This window comes from Trachypithecus francoisi, unplaced genomic scaffold (genome assembly GCF_009764315.1).
Source record: "Trachypithecus francoisi isolate TF-2019V2 unplaced genomic scaffold, Tfra_2.0 Lachesis_group18, whole genome shotgun sequence".
Lineage (NCBI taxonomy): Eukaryota > Metazoa > Chordata > Mammalia > Primates > Cercopithecidae > Trachypithecus > Trachypithecus francoisi.
Genome location: NW_022681463.1, coordinates 28,422,111 through 28,447,304, shown reverse-complemented (window position 1 = coordinate 28,447,304; position 25,194 = coordinate 28,422,111).

Sequence of the window (25,194 nt, the reverse complement as noted above, 5' to 3'; positions counted from 1 at the left end):
AGAAAAGCCATTTGTTGAGGTTGTCAATGATCTGTTTTCTATACCAATCTCTCATTGGTGATGGTCTGATATAGTTGATAAAACTTAGGCTCGATCAACTTCTTCCCTCTTAAGACTATAGCTAGTTCGTATTTATTCATTGGAATTTATTTTTTTTCAAATTTAAGGTTCTAAGAGTAGAACTCAATGTTCTGTGTACACATTGAAGATACTATTTCTAAAATTATAAATAAAATATTTTCTATATGATGCTAAAACAATATTTATATGAGGTATACCTACTCAGGCATAATACAGTATGTGATGATATTTTATACAACAAAGATTTTAAGAAGTAGACATGAAGATTAAGAGCATACAAATATTATTTTAAAGTGCATATTTATGTAACACATAAACAGAAAATTGAATTTAAAATGTAATCGTTGCCTTATTTTTACTTTTCTAAAATTGCTGGTCATCCTATTAGTTTCCTAATACTGCTACAACAAAAAAGAATCAATAGGGTGACTTAAAACAACAAAGAAATATATTCTCTCATGCTTGTGGAAGCTGGAAATCCTAAATCAAGCTACTGACACAAGCTATATTCTCTCTGAGATTTGAGGGACTAATTTCTTTTGTGCTTCTCTCCTAGCTTCTGGTGGCTTCCCATAATCCTTGGTGCTCCTTGATTTGCAGTTTCATCACTCCAATATACCTTCATTTTCACATGCCCTCCTCCATCTCTCTGTGTATGTGTGTGTGCCAATGTGTGTACGTCTAAATTTCTCTCTTATAAGGATGCCAGTCATACTGGATTTAGGGCCCACCCTAACCATGCACAGTGTCATCCTAAGTTGATTACATCTGCAAAGACCTTATTTCCACATAAGATCACATTCAAAGATTTCCAGGGAAAACAAATCTTTAGGAAACACTATTAAACCTCAAATACAATAAAATGAAGCTCTTCTTGTTAGCAATGTGGTGAGTATTCTCACTTGTCTTCAACAATAAAAAGTATTTTTAATTTCATTTCACTTTAGGTGTTTATTCCAATTCAACTCAGTCAATGAAGTATGTCACTTCATAATTTATTTACTGCTTTACTCACAAATACTTACAGAATACCTATTCGGTGATACTCACTGTGATATCTACTGGTGATTTAAAAAACAGTGAAAGAAAAAACAAACCTAGAGATCAACAATAAGAAAAATCACACAAGCTATTAATATTTGTCTTAAATATACTGACTTTGACAAATGGATTTGATGCCATGTTGCTAAATGTAGGGTGCCTAATGACAATACTAATGCCATTTCAACAAAGGATATCTTCCTTGCAGGATCCAATCTCATTTCATGTGGGCTCTTGATTCCCAAATGTCAGTTTCCTGGGTTCTGGCAGTGAACAAATGATCAACCAGAGCAATAAAAATGTAGTCATAGAGATACTGACAATCTGATGGCATTATAATAGTATTTAGTTAGAAGAACAAGATTATTCAAATTATTCCATAAAACACAGCACCCTGTATGTGGTTACTATATGCAAAATATATAAAAAGAAATAAGCAATATCAACATCTGTTAACTGACTAGTTTTCAACCTCAAATTCTAATATGTAAATTTCTAGAACTAGCTGATTTTTAGCATATTTTTACCACCATAAAATGATTATCTATGAGAATTACCATATTTGGATTATCTTCAATGCTTGTTAAACATAGACATTCTTTGGCCTAAAACAACTAATTTATTGATTCAGAATCTTTGTATATATTTGTAAGTATTTGCATTTAAATCAGTTATTTAACAGAGTCTTACATTATAGTCTAAGAACCATTGCTATAGCCCATAAACATCATTACTAAGAAGGAAAATGATTTCTTTCAACAAGAAGAATTATAGAATAAAACAATTAAAATGAAGCAGAAGGATTGAAAGAAGGTGGAAGAGTGTTCGAATTACTACAAATAAAAACAAGAACAATTTTTAAGGAAGGTCATCTAAAATCATTGTTGGTGAAACAAAACGTCCAAAAAAACAGAGTAAAAAATTACTGAAATGTTCACCTTAGCTATAGGCAAAACACATAGACAAACAAATTTTTATTTTGGCACTGAGATTTACTAGTATTATGACATTTTCTTGATGCTTGATCAATTTTCCTCCTTAGAGGTATGATTTTTCTTCTTAGAAGTACTGTCTTTGGAGAATATAGAACAAAAAATTATGAGCTTCTAGTGGCTATAACCTTGTTCAGAGAAACACTTTTTACAGAAAATTATGAGAAGCATCTAAATATTTCTCTTGAAATTTGGGATCAAGAGAAATCGAGGGAAAATACTCTCTCTGACTAACGTTACCTAGGCCTGCAAAATTGCTTTCCCAAGTTACATTTCAGTATTATATATTGAACAGAAAAATATCTCCTTTTTCAGAATGCAGAGCCAAGAAAATATAAGTGAAATTCTAACCAAGTTTATATGTTGCAAACGTGAGTTGACTGGGGGGATTTTCAAGTGAATGGACAATCTAAATTATTGTCAACTGCTTGTGGAAACAAACTCAAATCTTTTAAGACCTTCTTGATCTAGTCCTTGTCTATGTTTCTTAACTGTGTTGTTTAGTTATCTCTATACTTACCTTATCATCTTAACATGTTAAAATTAGCCCTGTCCATACCTAAGCACAGGGTATTTACATCGCCTTGAAGTTTTTTTTTCCAGTTGCCTAGATCAGGAGCTATAGATTTTTAATGGCTCCACTCTAAAGACAAATCTTTAGACAATTTTTCTACATCATTGCAAATGTAAACTATGCATACTTCTTTACATACTCATATTTTCCCTTTTTGCTACCTTCGTTATAACTTACACTATTTCCTTAAACAACCGGAGTTATTAACAAATCTCACTTCCCAGGTAGACTATTTTCAAGGTAGATTTACTTTCTTTATTTTGGCCGCAGAGATTGTATCATAGTAACTGCAAACAATGTTAAACTTTATGTGAAGTCTATTCTGCAGAATAGTCATAGCCCAATACCTTTGTGTTCTGGAAACAGGTTATGGCAAGCAATCATCTTTCTTGATATGATTTAGGTAAAACTCACTGATACCTTATTCACCTCTAACAAAGCTAGACACACAACCTCCAAATTTCCATTAGTTATCTCATAAATGATCAGCTGAATTACTTGTCTGCAGGTGTTCAGTCATGGTGGTGGGAAAATTATAAAAGTTACAGAGAAAGATGCAAACCTTCTTGGAAGGCTGGGATGTTTTGCAAAAGCTTTGAAAGATAATTTGGCTGAAGGCAACAAAATTCTCTTATCTGGAGCCTGAGAACAAAAGGTAGATAACAAGCAAGTGTAAAGGAATTGATCTAGATAAGACAGTTTACTTAGGCCTGGGAACCTGGCCTTTAATCATCTGCACACAGGACTGCTCTCTGGGCAGGAGTAGTGGGGACCATTTTAATTACCCACAAGTGTGTTGACTTAAAGCCTCTGTCATTAAATCTGTACTAAATAAATGCCTGCAGTGTCGGCGTGTCAGGGCTGTGGCCGCTGTGACTCTCTACGGCATCCTCTTCGATGTCTGTGAGTGGCCCAGTCTCCTAGCCATGCGGCCAGGCAAAAATCCTGTGTCTGCATATATTTTCCACCCATCGTTTGGCCAGGGTCTGTGGGTCAGGCCTGGCGCTTTTCTCCACTAATCAGTCAGAGAAAAATCTAGTTAGTCAAACTTTGGTTAATTTTCTCTCTTTTCCCCAGCCCTCTTTATCCACCTCAGCCTAAACCAAAGTACAGCTCCTTAAAAGGCCATCCTGAAATAGGTTGTTCTCAGGATAAAACACTCATTGCATCCTTACATTCCACTTCACCACTTATGGTTCCTTCTAGCCTGTTTACTTCTCTGCATAAAATAAAATAAAAAAAAAAATAAAAAACCTTTTGTCTAACTTTAGAGACACGTGGAGAGCTTTCTTGGTTAGATCATTCTCCCTATTTATCGCAAGAGTCATTTTGAATAAAGTTTCTTCTTACTTAGGTATGAAGTTTATTTTTTATTTCCTAATGGCTAATAAATGTGCTGATATATTGATGAATTAAAATCAACTTATTATTTACCACTACACCACAAAATTTTCTATACCTTCTGTTTGCATAAACATGCCATCACCAGTATCCAAACAATAAATGTATAGTGGCCTTTAATTTTCCTTACTCTTATATTTAACCTGTACCGCTATTTCACTATTACTGCAAATGTTTTTCTCTTTCTGATTCATTTCTATTGTCTTAGTTCTGGCTATGAGAACAGAGTGGGACCATAACTCATTCTCCCTTCTCCTTATATGTCTTCCATTTTACACTTATTTTTGCTATCATATTCACATTTGCAAAATAGAAATAGTTCCATGTCATAAACTATGGAACAAGTGTAATTAGTTCTCTGTAATTTATAGAAAAGAAGTGAAAATTTCTTGACTGAGGATACAGAGAAATCACTATACCCTCTGTTTCCTTTCTGCTTTTACTTGCTATTTCTTATTAGAAAATAATTTTATGTATTTGCTGCTTATCATACCTCCTGGTCATTCATTATTTTTCATAATTTAATTTTTAACTTTAGTTATCTTTATGAATACCTAACATTTGTACATATTTATGAAGAGCATATGATATGTTGATACAGTTATACAATGTGTAATGTTCAAATCATGTTGTTTTAAATATCTATCACCTCAAACACTAATCATTTCTTTCTGTTGGAATATTTCAAATTTGTATCTTCTGTTATTTCAAAATATATAATATGCTGTTGTTAACCATAGTCACCCCACTCATATGTCAAACACTAGAACTTCTTTCCCACTATCTAACTGCATGTTTGCACTCATTAAGCACCTCTCTTCATCCCCCAACCCCACACTTTCTCAGCCTCTGTAACTATCACTCTACTCATCATCGCCACAAGGTCCAAATTTTTAGCTACAACACATGAGTGGGAACATGTGCTATTTATCTCTCTGTCCCTGGCTTATTTCACTTGAACAATAATGGATTTCTTATGTGTGTGTATGTAAGTGTGTTTCTCTACGTGCAATCATTTTTTCTGTGGTGTCTACTCCATTAGTTTAAGTCACCTCCTGGCTTGTAAGTAACTAGTCAATTATATTCACTCCCTTCTCTACTTTCTCTCCCATATATATATACATGTATGTATAGCAATAAGAAAATTAATCTCAGGTGTTAGTATTGTCAAATAACAAGCAGGGAAATATTAAGTGGTCTCCTAGACTGAAACTCTAGATTAGAAGACTGTTAGTATATATAATCTCACTCCAAATATTTCTTGCATTTGTGAAGATTAAGAAATTTAGCAGCAATTTTTATGTTAATGCTCATACGTTTATTCAACCTCACGTTGTTTAGGACCTCTCTTCACATTGGTCTCTCTCTTTGCTCATGATTCAATACTTACTGCCTGAAACTTATAGGACCTCAAAACATATTTATTAAATAAACCAATAAATCCTGCAAACCAACTTGTGAAAAAAAAGTAACGCACTGACATTCGAGAGTAAAATGCATCTTGGGTTGCTCTGCATTACAGATTTAAAAAAAAAGGGTTCCTAAAGATCCATAATCCCTTAGTATTGAAATAATACAATATGATAGCCAGATACTTTAGTTAAGAGCCTAGGAAATGACTCTATTTCTAACAAAAGCTCCATTGGCCCAGACACACATACACACACACACACATACATGCACACACACACACATACATAAAATATTTTTAAACAAAGTCATGGCCGTCTTCTAATTATGAACTTCTCTGTTGTCACCCAGGATGGAGTGCAGTGGTACAATCACAGCTCACTGCAGCCTGTCTCATGGGCTCAACCATCCTCCTATCTCCTGGAGTAGTTAGGAATACAGGAGAATGCCACCATGTCTAGCTATTTATTTTTTATTTTTGTAGAGACAGGATATCACTATGTTGCCCAAGCTTGTCTCAAACTCCTGAGCTTAAGTGATTCTCCTGCCTTAGCCTCCAAAGTGCAGGGATTACAGACTTGAGCCACTGCACCTGGCTTTACTGTTAGTTTTATCTATCAGTCATTTGCTCCTCAATATCTTCCATCAAATGTTTCTTATCAATAAAATATAAAATATGGAGTTTGGAATTTAAGTGAATAGTCAGGATTGGGTAACTTTCACCCTTCTCAAAGGATAAGGTCTCTCTGATATACTTTGGCTCTGTGTCCCCACCCAAATCTCACCTTGAATTGTAATTCCCATAATTCCCATGTGTCAAGAGCAGGACCAGGTAGAGGTAATTGAATTAGGGGAATCATTTTCCCCATGCTGTTCTCATGACAATGAGTGATTCTCTCAAGATCTGATGGTTTTATAAGCATCAGGCATTTCCCCTGCTTGCACTTTCTTCATCCTGCCACCTTGTGAAGAAGGTGCGTGGTTCTCCTTTCCCTTCTGTCATGATTGTACGTTTCTTGAGGCCTCTCCAACCATGTGGAACTGTGAGTTAATTAAACCTCTTTCTTTTGTAGCAATGTGGAACTGTGAGTCAATTAAACCTCTCTCCTTGATAAATTACCCAGTCTCAGCTATTTCTTCATAGCAATGTCAGAATGCACTAATACAGTAAATTAGTACCAAGGTAGTGGGGAACTGCTGTAAAGATACCAAAAAATGTGGAAGTGACTTTGGAACTGGGTAACAGGCAGAGATTGAAACAGTTGGAAGGCTCAGAAGACAAAAAGATGTGGGAAAGTTGGAAACTTCCTAGATACTTACTGAATGGCTTTGACAAAAGTGCTGATAGTGAGATGGACATTGAAGTTTAGGCTGAGGTGGTCTCAGATTGAGATGAGGAACTTCTTGGGAACTGGAACAAAAGTGACTTTTGCTGTTTTAGCAAAGAGACTCATGGCATTTTGACCCTGCCCTAGATATCTGTGGAACTTTGAACTTGAGATAAATGATTTAGGGTGTCTGGCAGAAGAAATTTGTAAGCGGCAAATTGTTGAAGAGAAAGCAGAACATAATTTGAAAAATGTGCAGCCTGAAGATGAGATAGAAAAGAAAAACTCATTTTCTGAGGAGAAATTGAGGCAGCCTTCAAAAATTTGTGTAAGTAACCAAGAGACAAGTGTTATTCATCAAGACAATGGGGAAAATGGCTCCAGGGTGTGTCAGAGACCTTCACAGCAGCCCCTGCCATCACAGGCCCAGAGGCCTAAGAGGAGAAGATGGTTTCCTGGGCTTGGCCCAGGGCCCTCCTTCTGTGTGCAACCTCAGGAATTGGCGCACTATGTCTTAGCTGCTCCAGTCATGGCTTAAAGGGACCAAGGTACAACTCAGGACTTTTCTTCAGAGAGTGTAAGCCCCAAGCCTTGGCAGCTTACACATGTTGTTGGGCTTTCTGGTGCACATAAGTCAAGAATTAAAGTTTGTGAGCCTCTGCCTAGATGTAAGAGGATGTATGGAAATGCCTGGATGTCCAGGGAGAAGTTTGCTGCAGGGGTGGAGCCCTAATGGAGAACCTCTGCTAGGGCAGTGTAGAACAGAAATGTGGAGTTGGAGCCCTGACACAGAGTTCCCACTGGGGCACTGCCTAGTGTAGCTGTGAGCAGAAGGCCACTATCCTCCAGAACCCAGAATACTATACCTGCTGGCAGCTTACACCAGGCACCCAGAAAAGCCACAGACAATCAATGCCAGCCTGTGAAAGCAGCCAGGAGCGGTGCTGTACTCAGCAAAGCCATAGAGGGAGAGCTGTCCAAGGCTGTGGGAGCTCAACTCTTGCAGCAGCTTGACCTGGATGTGATGTAGTGACTGCCCTGTTGGATTTCAAACTTGCATGGGCCTCTTGTCCCTTTGTTTTGGCCAATTTCTCTCATTTGAAATGAGTGTATTTACCCAATGCCTGTACCCTCATTGTATCTAGGAAGTAACTAGCTTGCTTTTGATTTTACAGGCTCATAGGCAGAAGGGACTTGCCTGGTCTCAGATGAGACTTTAAAGTCGCACTTTTGGGTTAATGCTGCAATGACTTAACACTTTGGGTGACTGTTGGAAGTGCATGATTGTATTTTGAAATGTGAGGACAAGAGATTTTGGAGGTGTCAGGGGCAGAATAATATGTTGTTTGCCTCTGCTTTGCCTTCTGCCATGGTTATGTTTCCTGAGGCCTCCACAACCATGTGGAACTGTGATTCAATTACATCTCCTTCCTTTATAAATTACCCAGTATTTGGTATTTCTTCATAGCAGTATGAGAATGGACTAATACAAAGGCAATGAATATTTACAGAGAATAGGATGAAAAGCACAAGTGAGGGAGTAATTTTTAAAACATGTCAGAGACATGGTAATCTAGTAAATCAATGACCAATTCCCTTTTACGTTGAGTTGAATGTAGCCAGAAAATCTTAAATGAATAATTTAATTGTTTTTAAGTAAATAAGCACAGAACTGCCTTCTGCAAATGTATGAGTCATTAAGCTCTCTACACATAGCTTCATTCCCAGATTTTACAGTAATTTTTTTCTTCATGATAAATTATAAATACATTGTAATGAATTGTTATTAGGTATAATAACAATTATAGTGAGGTATATAAAATACTATTCAGAAAACATCTAGTTGGAATTAAATTTATACCCTTATTAACTGATTTATATGTGTGATTTTGTTGTGGCCCAAAGCACTGAAAGTATTTTAAATGATATCAAAGTTCTATGTAGGGAAATCCTATTTCAAAACAGCAGTTTAAAATTGCTTTGTATCATTATCATGTTTTCTTCAAGTAAAAACTTCTGTTGAAGCTGACTATAAAAAAAAACCTATAAAGGTTACATTGGATAGAGTAAAGGAAAGAAAGTTTCTTGTAGTTGAACCCATGTTATTTCCCAATGCATTTGGAACATATACCTTGGAAATTCAGTTTATGATAACAATTTGAAAATGAATACTGAAAAATAATTAAATAGTTTATAAACAAGTATTATGATTATCTGTTATCTTTTAAAATGTGTAAAAGTGGGTATGTATGTCTATCAAAAGTAAATATTTGTACAACACCATGAGCACTTACAGGGTTAGTGGATTTGGCCAGATTCATCATCACAAAACCAAAATTTTGCCCTAACAAAGCCTCACCATGAGTTCTTATTTGAAAAAAATAATATATATGTATGTGGGTGTGTATATATATTTATATATAAATATATACTTATATAATATTACATATACTATATATGTGTGTGTGTGTGTAAAACAGATCAAGAACATGAAAGCAAAATTATTTTTCCTTGGCCACTGAAGTGCACTCTGAATCTCTAGTTTACTATACTGGGCTGAATTGAATATTACTTTTGCTTAGGCTCAAGACTGAACTTAGCAGTTTCTCCTTCCATTGCCAGTGACATCACATCAATCTGACAGTAACTGCAACAATATTTGCAAAGGGACAGGTGCCAAAGGACAGCTCTGAAAGAAATGATAGACGAATTGGTGATCACCTTCAACCCAGAGAATATGTTTTAAAGCCAGCCTAATCTCCCCATTGGACACCATTCTAAAATAAACATGGCTTCCAAAAAGTAGCATCCCTGAGTCTTTTAAACAGTATATCAATGTGGAACAAGAGAGTAAAAGAGACAACACTTTAATAAGAACTCATAATTTCACCTACTCTAAGTTGTACGTCTTCTTTTGGGGTGACATTGGGGTGGGAATATAACAGTGAGAAGCTATGTATCTGAAAACAAATAATAAATTCACAAAGCAATACCTCATTGATTATATAATTTAATGGTACCTGTTACTATATCTGCATATTTGGAACGTATAAATCGCATTTTATAGATGAGAAACACTGCTCCCCAACAAAGGGAGCTGTAAATCTCGATTTACAGCACCATAGACTAGTTCTGCCTGCTCTTGAATATAATATAAATTCGATCTTATAGTTTTTATTTATGTCTGGCCAATTTTTTAAAATTGTTTTTTAAAAAATATGGTCCTGATGCTATTCATAACAGTACTGTATTCGTTTTCTTTCCTATAGAGTACTCCATTAGGGGATTTACCATAATTAAATCATTTGTTGCTGCTGATAGGGAAGTGCATTATTTACAATCTGTACTACTATAAGTAATGCACATCTTTTGTGCTTGTCTTTTTGAAAAGACATATATACATTTTTGTTGAGAATATATCTAAGAGCAGAACAGCCACCTCATGAGCATGCTCAGTTTTAACAGATAATGCTAAACAAACTTCCAGAGTGGTTGTAGTCATAGTTTACATAGGCTGGATCCAGTGAGGTCAGAGCAGTTGTCCTAAAATTTCTGCGTGAATTACTTGATGGTAAATGCTTTTAAAATACATTGTCTCAGTGATCCACCTCAAAAAATACAATTCAATATGATTGGGGAAGCATCAGATAATCTGGGCTTGTAATACTTAATTTTCTAAGACTACTGTGATGAGTATGATTTGAAGAATAGTTATGCAAAAACTGAATTGAAAAGTTTTGAAATTAGGGCTTCCAAATCAGAAGTCTAGAACATGATATATAGTTCTCTAAATAATGACGTGCTCTCTCAAATGTTCCCACCACTATCAAATTTAGGATATTATTATGGAGATATTTTCCATAGATTAGTGGACTGCATTTTCAAGAAAAGCATGGGCACAGTGGAAAAAACAAATAAATATATGGATTGACCCATAAATATAAGAAAAATATTTTTTCATATATATAAATACAAATCTATATATTTATATGTGTATGTGTGTTTGTGTGTGTGTATATATGTGTGTGTGCGCGTGTGTGTGTGCGTGTGTGTAAAACACACACACGCACACACACATGAGTTGGTGATCACCTTCAAACCAGAGAATATGCTTTAAAGTCAGCCTAATCTCCCCATTGGATACCCATTCTAAAATAAACATGGCTTTCAAAAAGTAGCAGCCCTGATATATACAGTTATTCTTTTAGAAAAGACTTTAAGACTTGGTATGCATGCCTGGCTAACTCAAAGAACAAATACCTCAGTGACACATCTCTGTTTGCGATTTTATCTGAAGTCTTTACTTTTCTTTGCATTTATTCGTTTTGAATTTTTGTTATATTTGCAATTTGCTTAGTTGACAGCTATGAGAGAGATATTTAGTGGTATACCATGCTTTATCCCATGTTTCAGGCTCTGTTTTAATTAGGTTGGGGCATTAAGATGAAGGTCTGCCTCCTTGAGCCTACTCTCTTCTTTCTGAAGCACTCTTGAAGGCCACATATGCCAGATGTGGCAGCACAGGATGGAACAACCTCCAGAAGCTCACGGCCCTGTGAGGGAAGGAGGACCCCATGGGCACTGAGCATGTAAAATGAGTGTAGACTTGACATCCTATAGCCATTGTGACAAAAGCAAAAATCTGATATATGTCGTATTGAATTAGAACTCAGTTTGTAGGCAGCAAAAAAGCTAATAGAGGAATAAAATATTCATGTTCATTAATCATTGGCAAAATATTTTATTCCCTTGCTATCTACAGTATCTTGGCATGACAACTAAAGTTGAAAAAAAAAATCTAACTGTAGGAGATCTCGAAAAAAAAATGAAGGTAATAGTATGTATTGGTTGTTAGTGGATATATTTGATAAGATATTGCAAGACAATAATGAGCTCTTGAAAGAACTGGCTAGTCTGTAAGTAGAAATAAAATTTAATAGAGAGATTCCAGAATTGGTGTGCTTTACAGAATTGTAAATGCTTACTGCTTTTAGTAAGAGATGGAATCTGAATGTCCCTTGCAGTACATTATTATTTGTTGTAAATGAGCACCCATTATTGAAATAAATATCATCAGTACTTTGATAAAATATATGACACTGGTTGTGTTATTACAAAAGTGCCAAAGAATCAAACATAAAGATGGAAAGTAGGAGATAAGATATTCAAATTTTATATTCGTTATCAGTATTCACATTTTCAACTTTCAGTCGTATAGTCAGCCATAACCTTCCAAACGTCCTCAAAAATGTTGCAATTTTTGGAGAGAAAAGTTTTACAAGAACATCTCTTATACCTACATTAATATTCTGTCATTAGTGTCTGGGAGGATACTAAGATATCCTTCAAAATGTCTCTTCTTTTGGTGCATATGTCCTGAATTATCTGCAGATCGGCAAAGATGATAGATTTTCCTCTTTGATGAGGTTATGTTATAGGGCATAGTTGATTGTAAGGTAGAAAGATTATCCGCATGGGCCTCACCAAGTCAGGTGAACCCTTCAAAAGCAATATTTTCTCTGTCTAGAATTAAAAACAGAAATCAGAAAGACAAATTCCAGCTTGTCTGGAAGAAGGCAAATGCCCATACTGTGAGCTGCTTGTGGAGAAGGCTGCTGAGTGATCACCAGCACGGTTAGCAGACAATGGGTAACTTATATCCGACAACAGCAAAGAAATTAATGAGCCAACTTGAAATAGATATTTATCCCAGCATTCAGAAGGCAAACAGCCCAGTTAATGCCATTTCAATCTTTTGAGATGCTGAGCAGAGAATTCAGCTATGAGGTACCCAGACATCTGACCTACAGACCTGGACGTTAATAAATAAATATTGCTTTTTTGTTTCTAAATTTATGGTAATGTGCTTTTCATCAAAAAAACAAATATAGTGTACACACATGGACAGAAAATAGTATTTGTCTCCTTGAATCTTGAAACCATAATGCAAATATCCCTGAAATAATAATGCAGTGTCTCTGAAACCATGGTGAATGGCTCATTTTGCTTCTCTTTCCAGTATATACTAATTCCAAAAAAATGCCTCAGCCTTTGGCACTAGAAAGAAACTCAAGAATTACCATTTTAACTTATGAATACATCTTTCTAGATATATTCAAAAATCTAAGTATTTTTAAAAGACAGGATAATTGACAGTGTAGTTATATGTTTTTTCTTCTTCAAATAAGAATATTTAAATTAAAGCTGCATCAGTCAATAAGCTTTATCATTTTGAAAATATGTATTTTTCTTCTTAAGAAAATGTACAGCACTAAACTAAAATAGAATTGAAATACAGTGTTAAATGTATTCATGATCAGGATATCCATATGTTATTTACGACCTCCGAGCTTGGTTCTAAGACAAATAAATGTTTGGATATAAATGGAACGTTAATGGGTTTAAACTGGTAATTGAAAAGATGATGAATTTTGGCCCAAGTAAGACTCTCCTGGATGTGATAAACTCTACATATATTTAAGGAATGGAAATCTTTTTTTTTCAAGATGGATATTTTATCATAATATATAGTAAAAATATTTGGGGCATGTGACCTATTACTCTGATAAACAAGAAAATCAATCTTATTGCATATTGATAAAATTACTAATGTAGGGTTAATGGTCATAAATTGTTTTACATATATAAATTCACATATCATTTTGAACACACACGCACATATTAAGTTGTATGAAAGAGTTTTCTGTGGTGATAAAATACAATGATCAATGTTAAGAACATTTAAATAATACTGTTTTATTCAGCAATCATGAGTTAAGTAAATTCATGAACACTTTTATGGAATTGTACATATTTTTATCTAAGTAAAGACACAAAAAATATTACATTACTGGGTTATTTTGAGTTGTTTTGAATAAAAGCCTTGCCATTGTTTAAGAACAGTAAAATGCACTCTTTTAATGATTTACATATTGTTACAATGCTTAGATGTTCATTTTTATTTTACTGGATATTAGAATAACAAAGCAGTAGATCAATTTTTAAGGGCTGTTAGGAGACAGTTTCTAGGTGCACAGAAAATAACACGCTTGGTAATTGTATTTCTAGAAACTATCTGATTATGAAAGCTTTATTTTAGAAATACAAGATATAAAACACATTGCAATGTTTATTTTGGCTACTGCTTATATACCTGATTTAAAATAGAAAGTTTAGTGGTGTAGTTATTTTAAATAAGTAAATGTACATTGAATGTTATCAATTTTATTTATGTGACATTCTAACTCATTTGAAGAAAGAGTCTAAATTTGTATCACAGACATCTGGAGGCTCCCATAAAATCCTGCATGATGTATAAGCAGCACTGGTCACATTCACATTTGATTTGAAAAACTCTCTGGAAAGATGAACAAGAATATCTTATCTGTGAGAATGGCTCTCACACTGAGAGGTTACTTTTTGTTTAACACCTACAGTTAAGGCTAGGTGCTGTGTGTGTGTGTGTGTACACTTCTGTGTCTGGGCATGTATGTATATATACTTATATACCTGATCTGAATTATCCACAATTATTTACATAAATTTAAGCAGAATTCATTATCAAAAAAGCTATCTCTGTAGGACTGCATAGAGTTCCAGAGAAGAATCTATGATGATATTTTGTTATTGGCAACAGAATATGTTGACATTGACTTATCTGTGCATTGTTCTGCCAAAGATAGACATGCCTCCAGGCGGCACCTGCTGAGATGTCTGGATACCCATAGTTCTCTGTTCTTTGATCCATGTATTCTGTACCCTTCATATGTCCCTAGGACACAGGATCATCCAATTCTCTGACATGCTGTGTGTGTGTGTGTGTGTGTGTGTGTGTGTTCTCACTAGGTAGCAAAGTGAATGAATACATTATTAATTTCTCTACCCCTTGAACATAGGCTTGGACATGAGACTTGCTTTTGCCGAAGATATTTTTTAAATGTGGCTTAAACAAAGAAGATGTCTTATCTTGCTTCTTTGAAAAGCTACCACCACATCATATACATTAGTACAAGATACCCTGCTTAAGACAGACACATGATTATCACTCTGATATTGAACAAGCTGCCAACACATGAGTGAGTTCCTTGAGGGTAACCAGGCTGCCAGTCACTCATGTACCATGCAGATCTACCTGAGCCTAGACAGACCACAATAACTGACTCTTTGACCTATAAAGATGTGAAAAATAATAAATGTCTTTGGTTTTAAACTAGTAGATTTGGAGTAATTTGTTACAAAATAAATACCAATCAATATACCTCTTTTCCAATTTGAAGTTTCTTCATCATGTTTCTTCCTGATAATTTATTAATGTTTTATGAATGTGGTGGCTTTAGATCCCAAAAGTTTATATTTTGACAATTCATTTTCTGTTGACCAAAATAAATACTACTCCTGTAGGCAAGGACAGAAATACAAGATGTCCATGTGGAACAGTTCCCAAGTTTAAAAAGACATGTAAGTAACAAGAGCATATGGATAAGTATTTCACAAATTCTGATTTAAAAAACAAAGCAAAACTTGCCCTACTATATACAGTGTGTAAACAAATGAGAGGAGTGTAAACTCAAAAATACGAGATATGATAAGTAAAAATAAATAAATATTCAAAATTAGGTTAGAGAGAATACATTTCTTTACTGTTAGGCCCAAAATCTGTCCACAGTGAGAGGAGGATAAATATTGAGATGGATTTTTCTAACACGGTTTGCTAAAGCAGATATTGAGATGGGTTTTTCCAACACAATTTGCTAAACCTTTTCAGCACCAGACAAGTTTAGTGGAAGACAACTTTTCCACAGACAAAGGGAAGGGTGAGGTAGGGAGATAGTTTCAGGAGATTCAAGTGCATTACATTTATTGTGCACTTTATTTAATATTACATTGTAATATATAATGAAATAATTATATAACTGACCATAATGTAGAATCAGTGGAAGCCCTGAGCTTATTTTCCTGCAACTAGATGGTTCCAACTAGGGATGATGGGAAAATGTGACAGATCATCAGACATTCGATTTTCATAAGGAATGCACAACCTGGAACCCTTGCATGAGTAGTTCACAACAGAGTTTACCCTCCTGTGAGAATCTAATGCCACCACTGATCTAACAGGAGGCAGAGCTTAGACATTATTGGGAGTGATGGGGAGAAGCTGCAAATACAGATAAAACTTCACTACCTTGCCTATGGCTCACCTCCTGCTGTGCAACCAAGCACCAGTCCAGGGGTTGGGGAAACCTGTGCTAAAGTATAGTTAAAGTCTAGTTGCTTTATAGCTTACTTATTGAAGCCTTAATTTCCTTATAATTAAACTTGTTATAAATATAAATTTCTGATCTATTTATTTTAATTTTGGTGAGGATTGAAGAAAGTAATGTGTGTAAGCACTTAGTAATAGATATAGTACAAAGTACATTTTCAGCACATTTGAAAATTATTATTAGAACAATTTAATCTGTACTGTGTATTTTTACCTGTACTGTATATTTTAAAATATTTATCTATTACAAATAAAATTAATATCAATAATTTATATATCTTAAATGTATTCAGCATACAATTTAAAACAGTGGCCTATAGATGAGTGTTAAGATTTATTCTATTCATTGTTCAAGGAATAAGAAAGATGGACCTTGATTGTTAAGTTTTGAATGTTAAAGAATCAAATAGATTTAATAATGAAACATTTAATTGGAAGGTTTTGATTGTTTAACAAAATTATAAAAGTTGATGTAAGGAAGAAAACCCAAAATAGATTATTTGCAATGCAGCAGGATAAGAAATATTTTCAAATACTATCACCATATAAAGTTTTCAATCACAGGCACATGAAACCTGGGGCTAAAAATTATTTATATATTACTATTACACATGTATTATGTATATATAAAATTACATATGTATATATATTCAATTAAACCATTTGGAGCTAAATCCAGGTGATGTTCAACACAATTTATTTTAAATCTATGGAAATAAAATTAAAAGTGAGGTATTATGATGGAAAATTGAGGTTAAAAAGAAGACAGATGAATTTAGCAACAAAAACAAACATAATAGCCAACACATGAAATTAAATATGTAAATCAAATTTGTAAAAAGAAAAATCAATTATGCATTAAATTTACTCAGTAGTGGTACTTTTCCAGGAAATCTATCCCAGAATTAGAAATGAATAAAATAAGGAAAGATGAATGGAAATGCAGTGAATGGAAATGCTACATATGTCAAATTGTTATTCATAAAAAATGTCTAGAACAAGTAAAAAATAAGCAATAAAGAAACATTTAATTTAGTTGTATCTTGAAATTGAGTGGTCTATACATATATCAGAAACATACAGGTACCCGTCACGATTTAACTCTTGCTGTTCAATGAACTTCCTTTCAAAATATCTAAAATTTAATCTTTGATATATACACCTACATGTTAATATACATGTAGATGCCAGTATAATGTTAATTTGCCTCCTACCTGAGAGGGAAGAACGTAGATTGCATTGCAGTCGCATTTTACGAGGAATGGGCCTTATGTTTGCTTTTTAAGTGGGTTGTGCACTCTTGCTATAATCCTCAACTTATTGAGCTAAAATACGTTCTCAGAAATTAGAAAAGGCTGGGAAGATAGGAGATGTGTCTTTAAGTATAAAACTCATACTTAACAGGAAAAGCTGGAAGTAATAAATACATCTAGAGACCCAAACTCATAACAACCATAAGGTTGGCCATTCGTATCGGCACAGTTTTGCACAAATTGTTCTTTTGGAGGAAAAATAAAAGGAAAAATACATGTATTTTTAGCTCTGGCATGCTTTTCTCACTGGTTGTTTTGAGCATAACTTTTAAGAGAAAGAGAGAGAGAGAGAGAGAGAGAGAGAGATTTGCTGTGGTTTGATGATCACAATTACAATAAGATGCCATGATCACTATGTTACTGCTGCGAAAGGATTGCACATCTTCAATGTTCTGAAGGCAAAGGCAATGAAGGAGAGATATGATATATTTTGAAGAAATTGTGTTTCAAAGCAAGTGTGGAAATGTTCAGCAAATTTAAGAATCATGAATATTTTAAAGATTGAAAATGAATTAACCTCTGATGACTGTCCAGCTATAGGTATTATTATCAAGTTACAAAATAATAACAAATAAATGCATAAATAAAAATAAGTAATTAAATAGCTCTCCTAAAATGATAAAGTCAATTTATGCATTATTACAGAACATTAGAAAATGTAAATGCCAGGTCAAAAGGGCACCAAAGATATGCTAACATGCTGGAAAGATGAAGGTTTTGTTAAGCCAAAATTGTTGTAGATGTGTTTATTTTATTATGCCCAACGAGGAAATATATAAGAGTTCATTCTCCATCCTATGACTTTGGAACCCAAAGCCTAGATAATGATGAAGTATTTATATGATTAGGATATTAGTGTTTTCAGTGCTTTATCTGATGCAGAACTACTGAATAGAATATTAAGTTAAGAGTGTTTAAGACTATTTTAGAAATATGTATTTCTGTATATATTATGTATATATATGTATAGTGTTTTTCAGGGTACATAGGCTGTTTGTTTTTTAATGTTCTGTGATTAAATAATAGACCATGGTTTTAAACTAAGTGTACACAGGCTTGCATTTTTCAAAAAAAATTCTCAACCACACATTTTAGGTGGTATATTAAATTAAGATAATGATGTAGTTTTGATGTGGCTTTGATTTGCTTCAGGTGGCTGTGTTTGCATTTGAAAATAATTTTTTATATGTTCCTGCCATGAAATTACTTTGACAATAAAACCTCAAATTTCCAAATTCTTACCAACACTTAATTAAAGAAGAGGTTCAGAGATTGGGTATCAAAGTTTGGCTTCAGGATTTTTAACATTAGTTAAAGACCTCTGTTTATGGACTCAGATATTGAATATTAATGGATGGCAAATGTAAAAAAAGGGATTTATTAATGCTTTTCAATCTATGCAACAAGAACAACTTGTGCCATCACTGTTTCTCTTTCATGTCTATTTGTAATGATATTGCCGGAATCTGATGAATCTGGTTTGGACCATCTGGACCAGCTTAAAATGTTTATGAAGTTTCTGCCTCTCTGTAATACCGATATTTGTAACTTGGAAAGAAATTATATTAAAGTAAGAGTCAGAGGATTTATGCATAATAATAATTTGGGGGATGTTTGCTAAGGATGACACTAACAAAAGAAGTCATAAAGACTTTATTAATGTCTTTACATGAAATCAAAAACTTTAATATGAAAAATACATTAAGTGCAGTTGAAAAAATGGTATTGTAAGAATAGATATTTTAACATAATGAATGGACAATAGCGAATTTTCTTAATTTATGAAGATAATACAAATCAATAATAAATTCAATATAAAAGAACATTACTACAACACAAAATAGAATTGGCTTATCGAATTAACTAAATGCTAATCAAAAATTAAGATGCACTATTATGGCAGGGTTGTGTGTAAAATTATAAAAGAGTGTATAGTATTTCAAAACTCTGGCAATAAAAATCAAAAATTTAAAGTGACCTTATAATATACATCTTATCAATTTCCCTGTTAGCAATTTACCCTATTTTATTTTCTAAAAAAAGCATTTTGGATGCTTTCCCAAAAAAATCCTAATAAATCATTATATAAATGATCTAAGTAATTAATTACTAATAAATCTAATATAAACTGTCAGTAGATGAATAACTAAGCAAATTGTAATTATCATAAAATAAAAATATGGTACACATACACCATGGAATACTATACAACCCTCAAAAAAATGGAATTGTGACCTTTGCAGGAACATGGATAGAGCTGGACGTCATTATCCTCAGTAAACTAACACAGGAACAGAACACCAAATACCTCATGTTCTTACTTACAAATGGGAGCTGAATGATGAGAACACATGGACACACAGAGGGGCACAACACACTCTGGGACCTTTCCTGGGGTTGCAAGTGGGAGGAGGGAGAGGAAAAGGAGAAGTAACTAATGGGTACTAGGCTTAATACCTGGATAATGAAACAATTTGTACAAACCTCCATGGCACAAGTATACCTATGTAAGAAATCTGCCCTTGTGCCCCTGAACTTAAAAGTTAAACAAATAATAAAATGACTAATGTAGAAGATGAGGAACATAACTTTCTAATAATATATGACAACAAATGTGTAAAAGCTAGGGGGCAAAGAGTAAGAAGATGAAATATATCTTATTAACTTTCAGTCTATGAATAAAATGAAGTGTGTATATATATGATCTCACACAACCTGCAGAGGAAACACAGGTGATTAATTTTGAGGAAGATGCCTCTTACTATAATCTTTTATTTTTGAAATATGGTATAATCATATTTTAATTACTGAAATGTAAAATTCCTATAGAGTTGTCATATCTCAACAAAATAAATTTTAACTAGATATCAATTATTTTTATTCTATTTATTATTTGTTCATTTTCTTTCTCATTGATTTATGTCCGTTCCTGAGGTTTTGGGGTGGTTTGGGAAAATTTCTTAAGTAAAATTGCTAATAAGCCAAAATTACTAAGGAGATATTGATTACTATATTCAGCATTTTCTGAATTTATATCTTCCAAATGTATTGGGAATATGACAATTTTAAAACATTAATAAATAAGCCTACAAATACCAGAAATTATTATATAACTTAAAAATAGATCTGTACTAAGTGACTTCAGTAAAATGTCATTCAAAATGGCAACAATGTCACAATTTCACTATTTTTATATGCTTTTTCTTTCCAGTCAAGATGTAACTATGAAATTTAAATATTATACATATTTATTAAGTAAATTACTTTATTCTACCAGATCATTGCAAGGTAAGTGGTTGTTATAAGCATTTTACCATTTAATATAATTTAATCACACTAAGATTATGAAAACTAACTCTAACAATCATCCTTATTTATATAATGTATCTCGATAATCTTTCCATACACATTATAAATGAAAGACTGCTTACCGATTTGGTATTCATTATATATAAGATATAGACAATATAAACACACTAGAACATTCTCTAAAGGAAATGACATAATTAATTCATAATTATGACACCAAAGAAATATACAGTATCTAGAGGGATATTTAATGCCAAACTAGTATAGTACACGGTTACCAATAAATAAATAATTCAATAATGTTTAAAATTTCTGTGGTCCTTGTTATTTTAAAGAGGTCTTGGGTAGGCACTGTTGAGAAATAGAAATAATTATAAAACAGTTACTATTCCTGAGGAATTTCTGAGGCCCACCAAAATACACACAAAAAATTATTTACATTGGGAGGCCGAGACGGGTGGATCACGAGGTCAGGAGATCGAGACCATCCTGGCTAACACGGTGAAACCCCGTTTCTACTAAAAAATACAAAAAACTAGCCGGGCGAGGTGGCGGGCGCCTGTAGTCCCAGCTGTTCGGGAGGCTGAGGCAGGAGAATGGCCTAAATCCGGGAGGCGGAGCTTGCAGTGAGTTGAGATCCGGCCCCTGCGCTCCAGCCTGAGCGACACAGCGAGACTCCCTCTCAAAAAAAAAAAAAAAAAATTTACAAAAATAGTTTCTAGCTAGCAACCCATAATCTGTTCTTTCAAATTTAATATTAAATCATTAATTAATATATAATAATCATAATTTAAAAAGCTTAAAGAATATTCAATGGTTTGAACAAAAAAAATTAAAATGATATAGTAAACTAGGTAATATAGGAAGGCAGCTAGGATGTTTTTTGTCATAAAGCAGGTAATATTACTTTGGTGCAAAAACAATTGTAGTTTTGGCCATTGGTTTTAATTACTTTGGCCATTATTTTAATTGCAATTATTTTGACCGTTACTTTCAATGGCCAAAACTACAATTACTTTTGTACCCACCTAATATCTGTTTGAGACTACCTAGTGTTTAAGTCATGACAGTCTTGAAGGTCAATTCAGAAAATGTAGAATAATTTGAGAAAAAAATAAGGAAGAAGTGGACCCACTCTTTTCTAATTAGTGCATACAGAAAATTGAAAAAGTAACTATTTTTGTTCAGGGTTGAATTATGAGGTGGGAGAAAGGGAGAGAAGAGGGAGAAAAGGCAGGGAAAGCAAGGGTGACATTGACAATTAGAAAAATGTATGGGGATGGGGAGTGGGAAAGTAGGAGTAAACAAAACCAAACAAAAGTGTGAGAAGCATTTTTTTTCATTGTCTAAGATAATCTAGCTATAATTGGTTTTCTGTGTGTGTTGTCACTTACTGGGAAAGAACATCGTACAAACAAATCACTAACTACTGTAGGAGTGCGTTAGAGAAAATGAGAACACTGATGAATACAGTAACTGAAATGAGTGAGACCTGGGTTTAAATCCTGTCTTTCTAGATGAAAATATTAAAAGGATATTACTAAACCTTTGGAGCATATCTTTTTAAAATTTATACAGTGCTTAACATTAAGTTCCACCAGTGTAACTAATCAAGGTGTTATTGTTGCCAATTACACCAAGCCAAAGCCAGGAAAACTGTCAGAGGTCCTGTGATTTTTAAGTAGGTTGTGTTCTATTGCAGAAGAGGAAGAATGGGTAAAAACTTATGGTTCTGAGAATTTCTCCAATATTGAAGAGACTGGTAAAAGTTAAGATTTATATAATTTTAAAAATAGGGTATTCAAATAGGAAGACAGGAAGTCAAATTGTCTTTGTTTGCAGATAACAGGATTGTATATTTAGAAAACCCCATCATCGCAGCCCCAAAACTCCGTAAGCCGATAAGCAAATTCAGCAAACTCTCAAGATACAAAATCAACGTGCAAAAACCACAAGCATTTCTAGAAACCAATAATAGACAAGCAGAGAGCCAAATCATGAGTGAACTCTCATTCACAATTGCTACAAAGAGAATAAAATACCTAGGGAATACAAATTACAAGGGACATGAAGGACCTTTTCAAGGAGAACTACACACCACTGCTCAAGGAAATAAGAGAGGTCACAAAAAAAATGGAAAAAAACTTAAAGCACATCAATAGGAAGAACCAATATCGTAAGAATGGGCATAATACCAAAAGTAATTTCTAGATTCAGTGCTATTCTCATCAAGCTACCATTGACTTGCTTCACAGAATTAGAAAAAAAAAAAAACTTTATATTTCATATGAAACCAAAAAAGAGGCTGTATAGCCAAGACAATCCTATGTAAAAAGAACAAAGATAGAGACATCATGCTACCTGACTTCAAACTATATTACAAGGCTACAGTGACCAGAACAGCATGGTACTGGGGCCAAAACAGTAGATCAATGGAACGGAACAGAGACCTCAGCGATAACATCACACAGCTACAACAAGTTGATATTTGACAAACCTGAGAAAATCAAGCAATGGTGAGAGGATTCCCTATTGAATAAATGATGCTGGGAAAACCGGATAGCCATATGCAGGGAACTGAAACTGGACCCCTTCTTTACACTTTATACAAAAATTAACTCAAGATAGAATAAAGACTTAAACTAAAAACCTAAAGCCATAAAAACCCTACCTAGGCAGTACCATTGAGGACATAGGCATGGGCAAAGACCTCATGACTAAAACACCAAAAGCAATGGCAACAAAAGCCAAAATTGGCAAATGGGATCTAATTAAATTAAAGAGCTTCTGCATAGCAAAAGAAACTATCATCAGAGTGAAAAGGCAACCTACAGATTGGGAGAAAATTTTTGTAATCTATCCATCTGACAAAGATCTAATACCTAGAATCTACAAGGAATTTAAACAAATTTAAAAGAAAAAAAAGCAAACAACCCCATCAAAAAGTGGGCAAAGGATATGAACAGACAATTCTCAAAAGATGACATTTATGTGGCCAAGAAATACATGAAAAATAGCTCATCATCACTGGTCATTAGAGAAATGCAAATCAAAACCACAATGAGATACTATCCCACGTCAGTTAGAATAGTGATCATTAGAAAGTCAGGAAACAACAGATACTGGTAAGGACGTGGAGAAATAGTAATGCTTTAACTCTGTTGATGGGAGTGTAAATTAGTTCAACCATTGTGTAAGATAGTGTGGCGATTCTTCAAGGATCTAGAACCAGAAATACCATTTGGTCGAGCAATCCTGTTACTGGGTATATACCCAAATGATTATAAATTATTATTTTATAAAGACATGCACACATATGTTTATTGCAGCACTATTTACAATAGCAAAACTTGGAACTAACTCAAATGGCTATCAATGATAGACTAGATAAAAAGAATGTGGCATATATACACCATGAAAGACTATGCAACCATGAAAATAATGAGTTCATGTCCTTTGCAGTGACATGGATGAAGCTGAAAACCATCATTCTCAGGAAACGAACACAGGAATAGAAAATCAAACACTCATGCTCTCACTCATATGCAGGATTTGAACAATGAGAACACATGAACCTGGGGAGGGGAACATCACACACTGGAGTCTGTCAGAGTTTGGGGGGCTAAGTGGGCGATTGCATTAGGATGAATACCTAATGCATGCAGGGCTTAAAACCTAGATGACAGGTTGATAGGTGCAGCAAACCATCATGGCACATGTATACATATGTAACAAAACCTGCACATGTATCCCAGACGTATAGTAAAATATAAAAATAAATGGAGTATTAAGAATAATTATTAATGAGGCTTTTATGTCAGATACATTTTCTCATTGGTAAATATTTTTATCAGAGCTGAGCTTCAGGAAAATTTATTTGGCAGAAAGGAACTGTATGGGTAAAAATAGGGAGAGACAGTGGAAAGGGGAAATGGAAAAATAGAATGTGTTAAAAATTCCATTTTAGTGAATTAAAAATGCATTGTCACTGTGAAGTTAGTAGTGACAAGATTCTTTTATGGACATTTTTAATATGTAGACTCTTAATTCAGTTACGTAAACTCATAGGTAGCTAATTCCTATTGAAAGACTAATGATGAATGGACAAGAATAACCTAATAGAATACTCTCTATTCAAGAGTTATTATTTCATGGTAAGTAAATATTGCTACATTCTGATAATACAAAGAAAGAGAAAAACAGTTTAGTGAATCTGTCTCCTTAAGCTTCTCCTTTCAAAATAAATAAATAAATATGATCTAGGCCCAGTGGCACACACCTGAAGCCCCAGCTACACAGGAGGCTGAAGAGGGGGATTGCTTGAGCCCAGAAGTTTGAGAAGAGCATGGGCAACATAGTGAGACTCCACCTGTCAATAATGACATAAAATAAATCTAGAAAGAATTTTTAAATAGTTGGCATTGGGCATAAACCCAGATGATGTCACTAATACATTAAATATGGCAAGTTGATAAAACTTTTT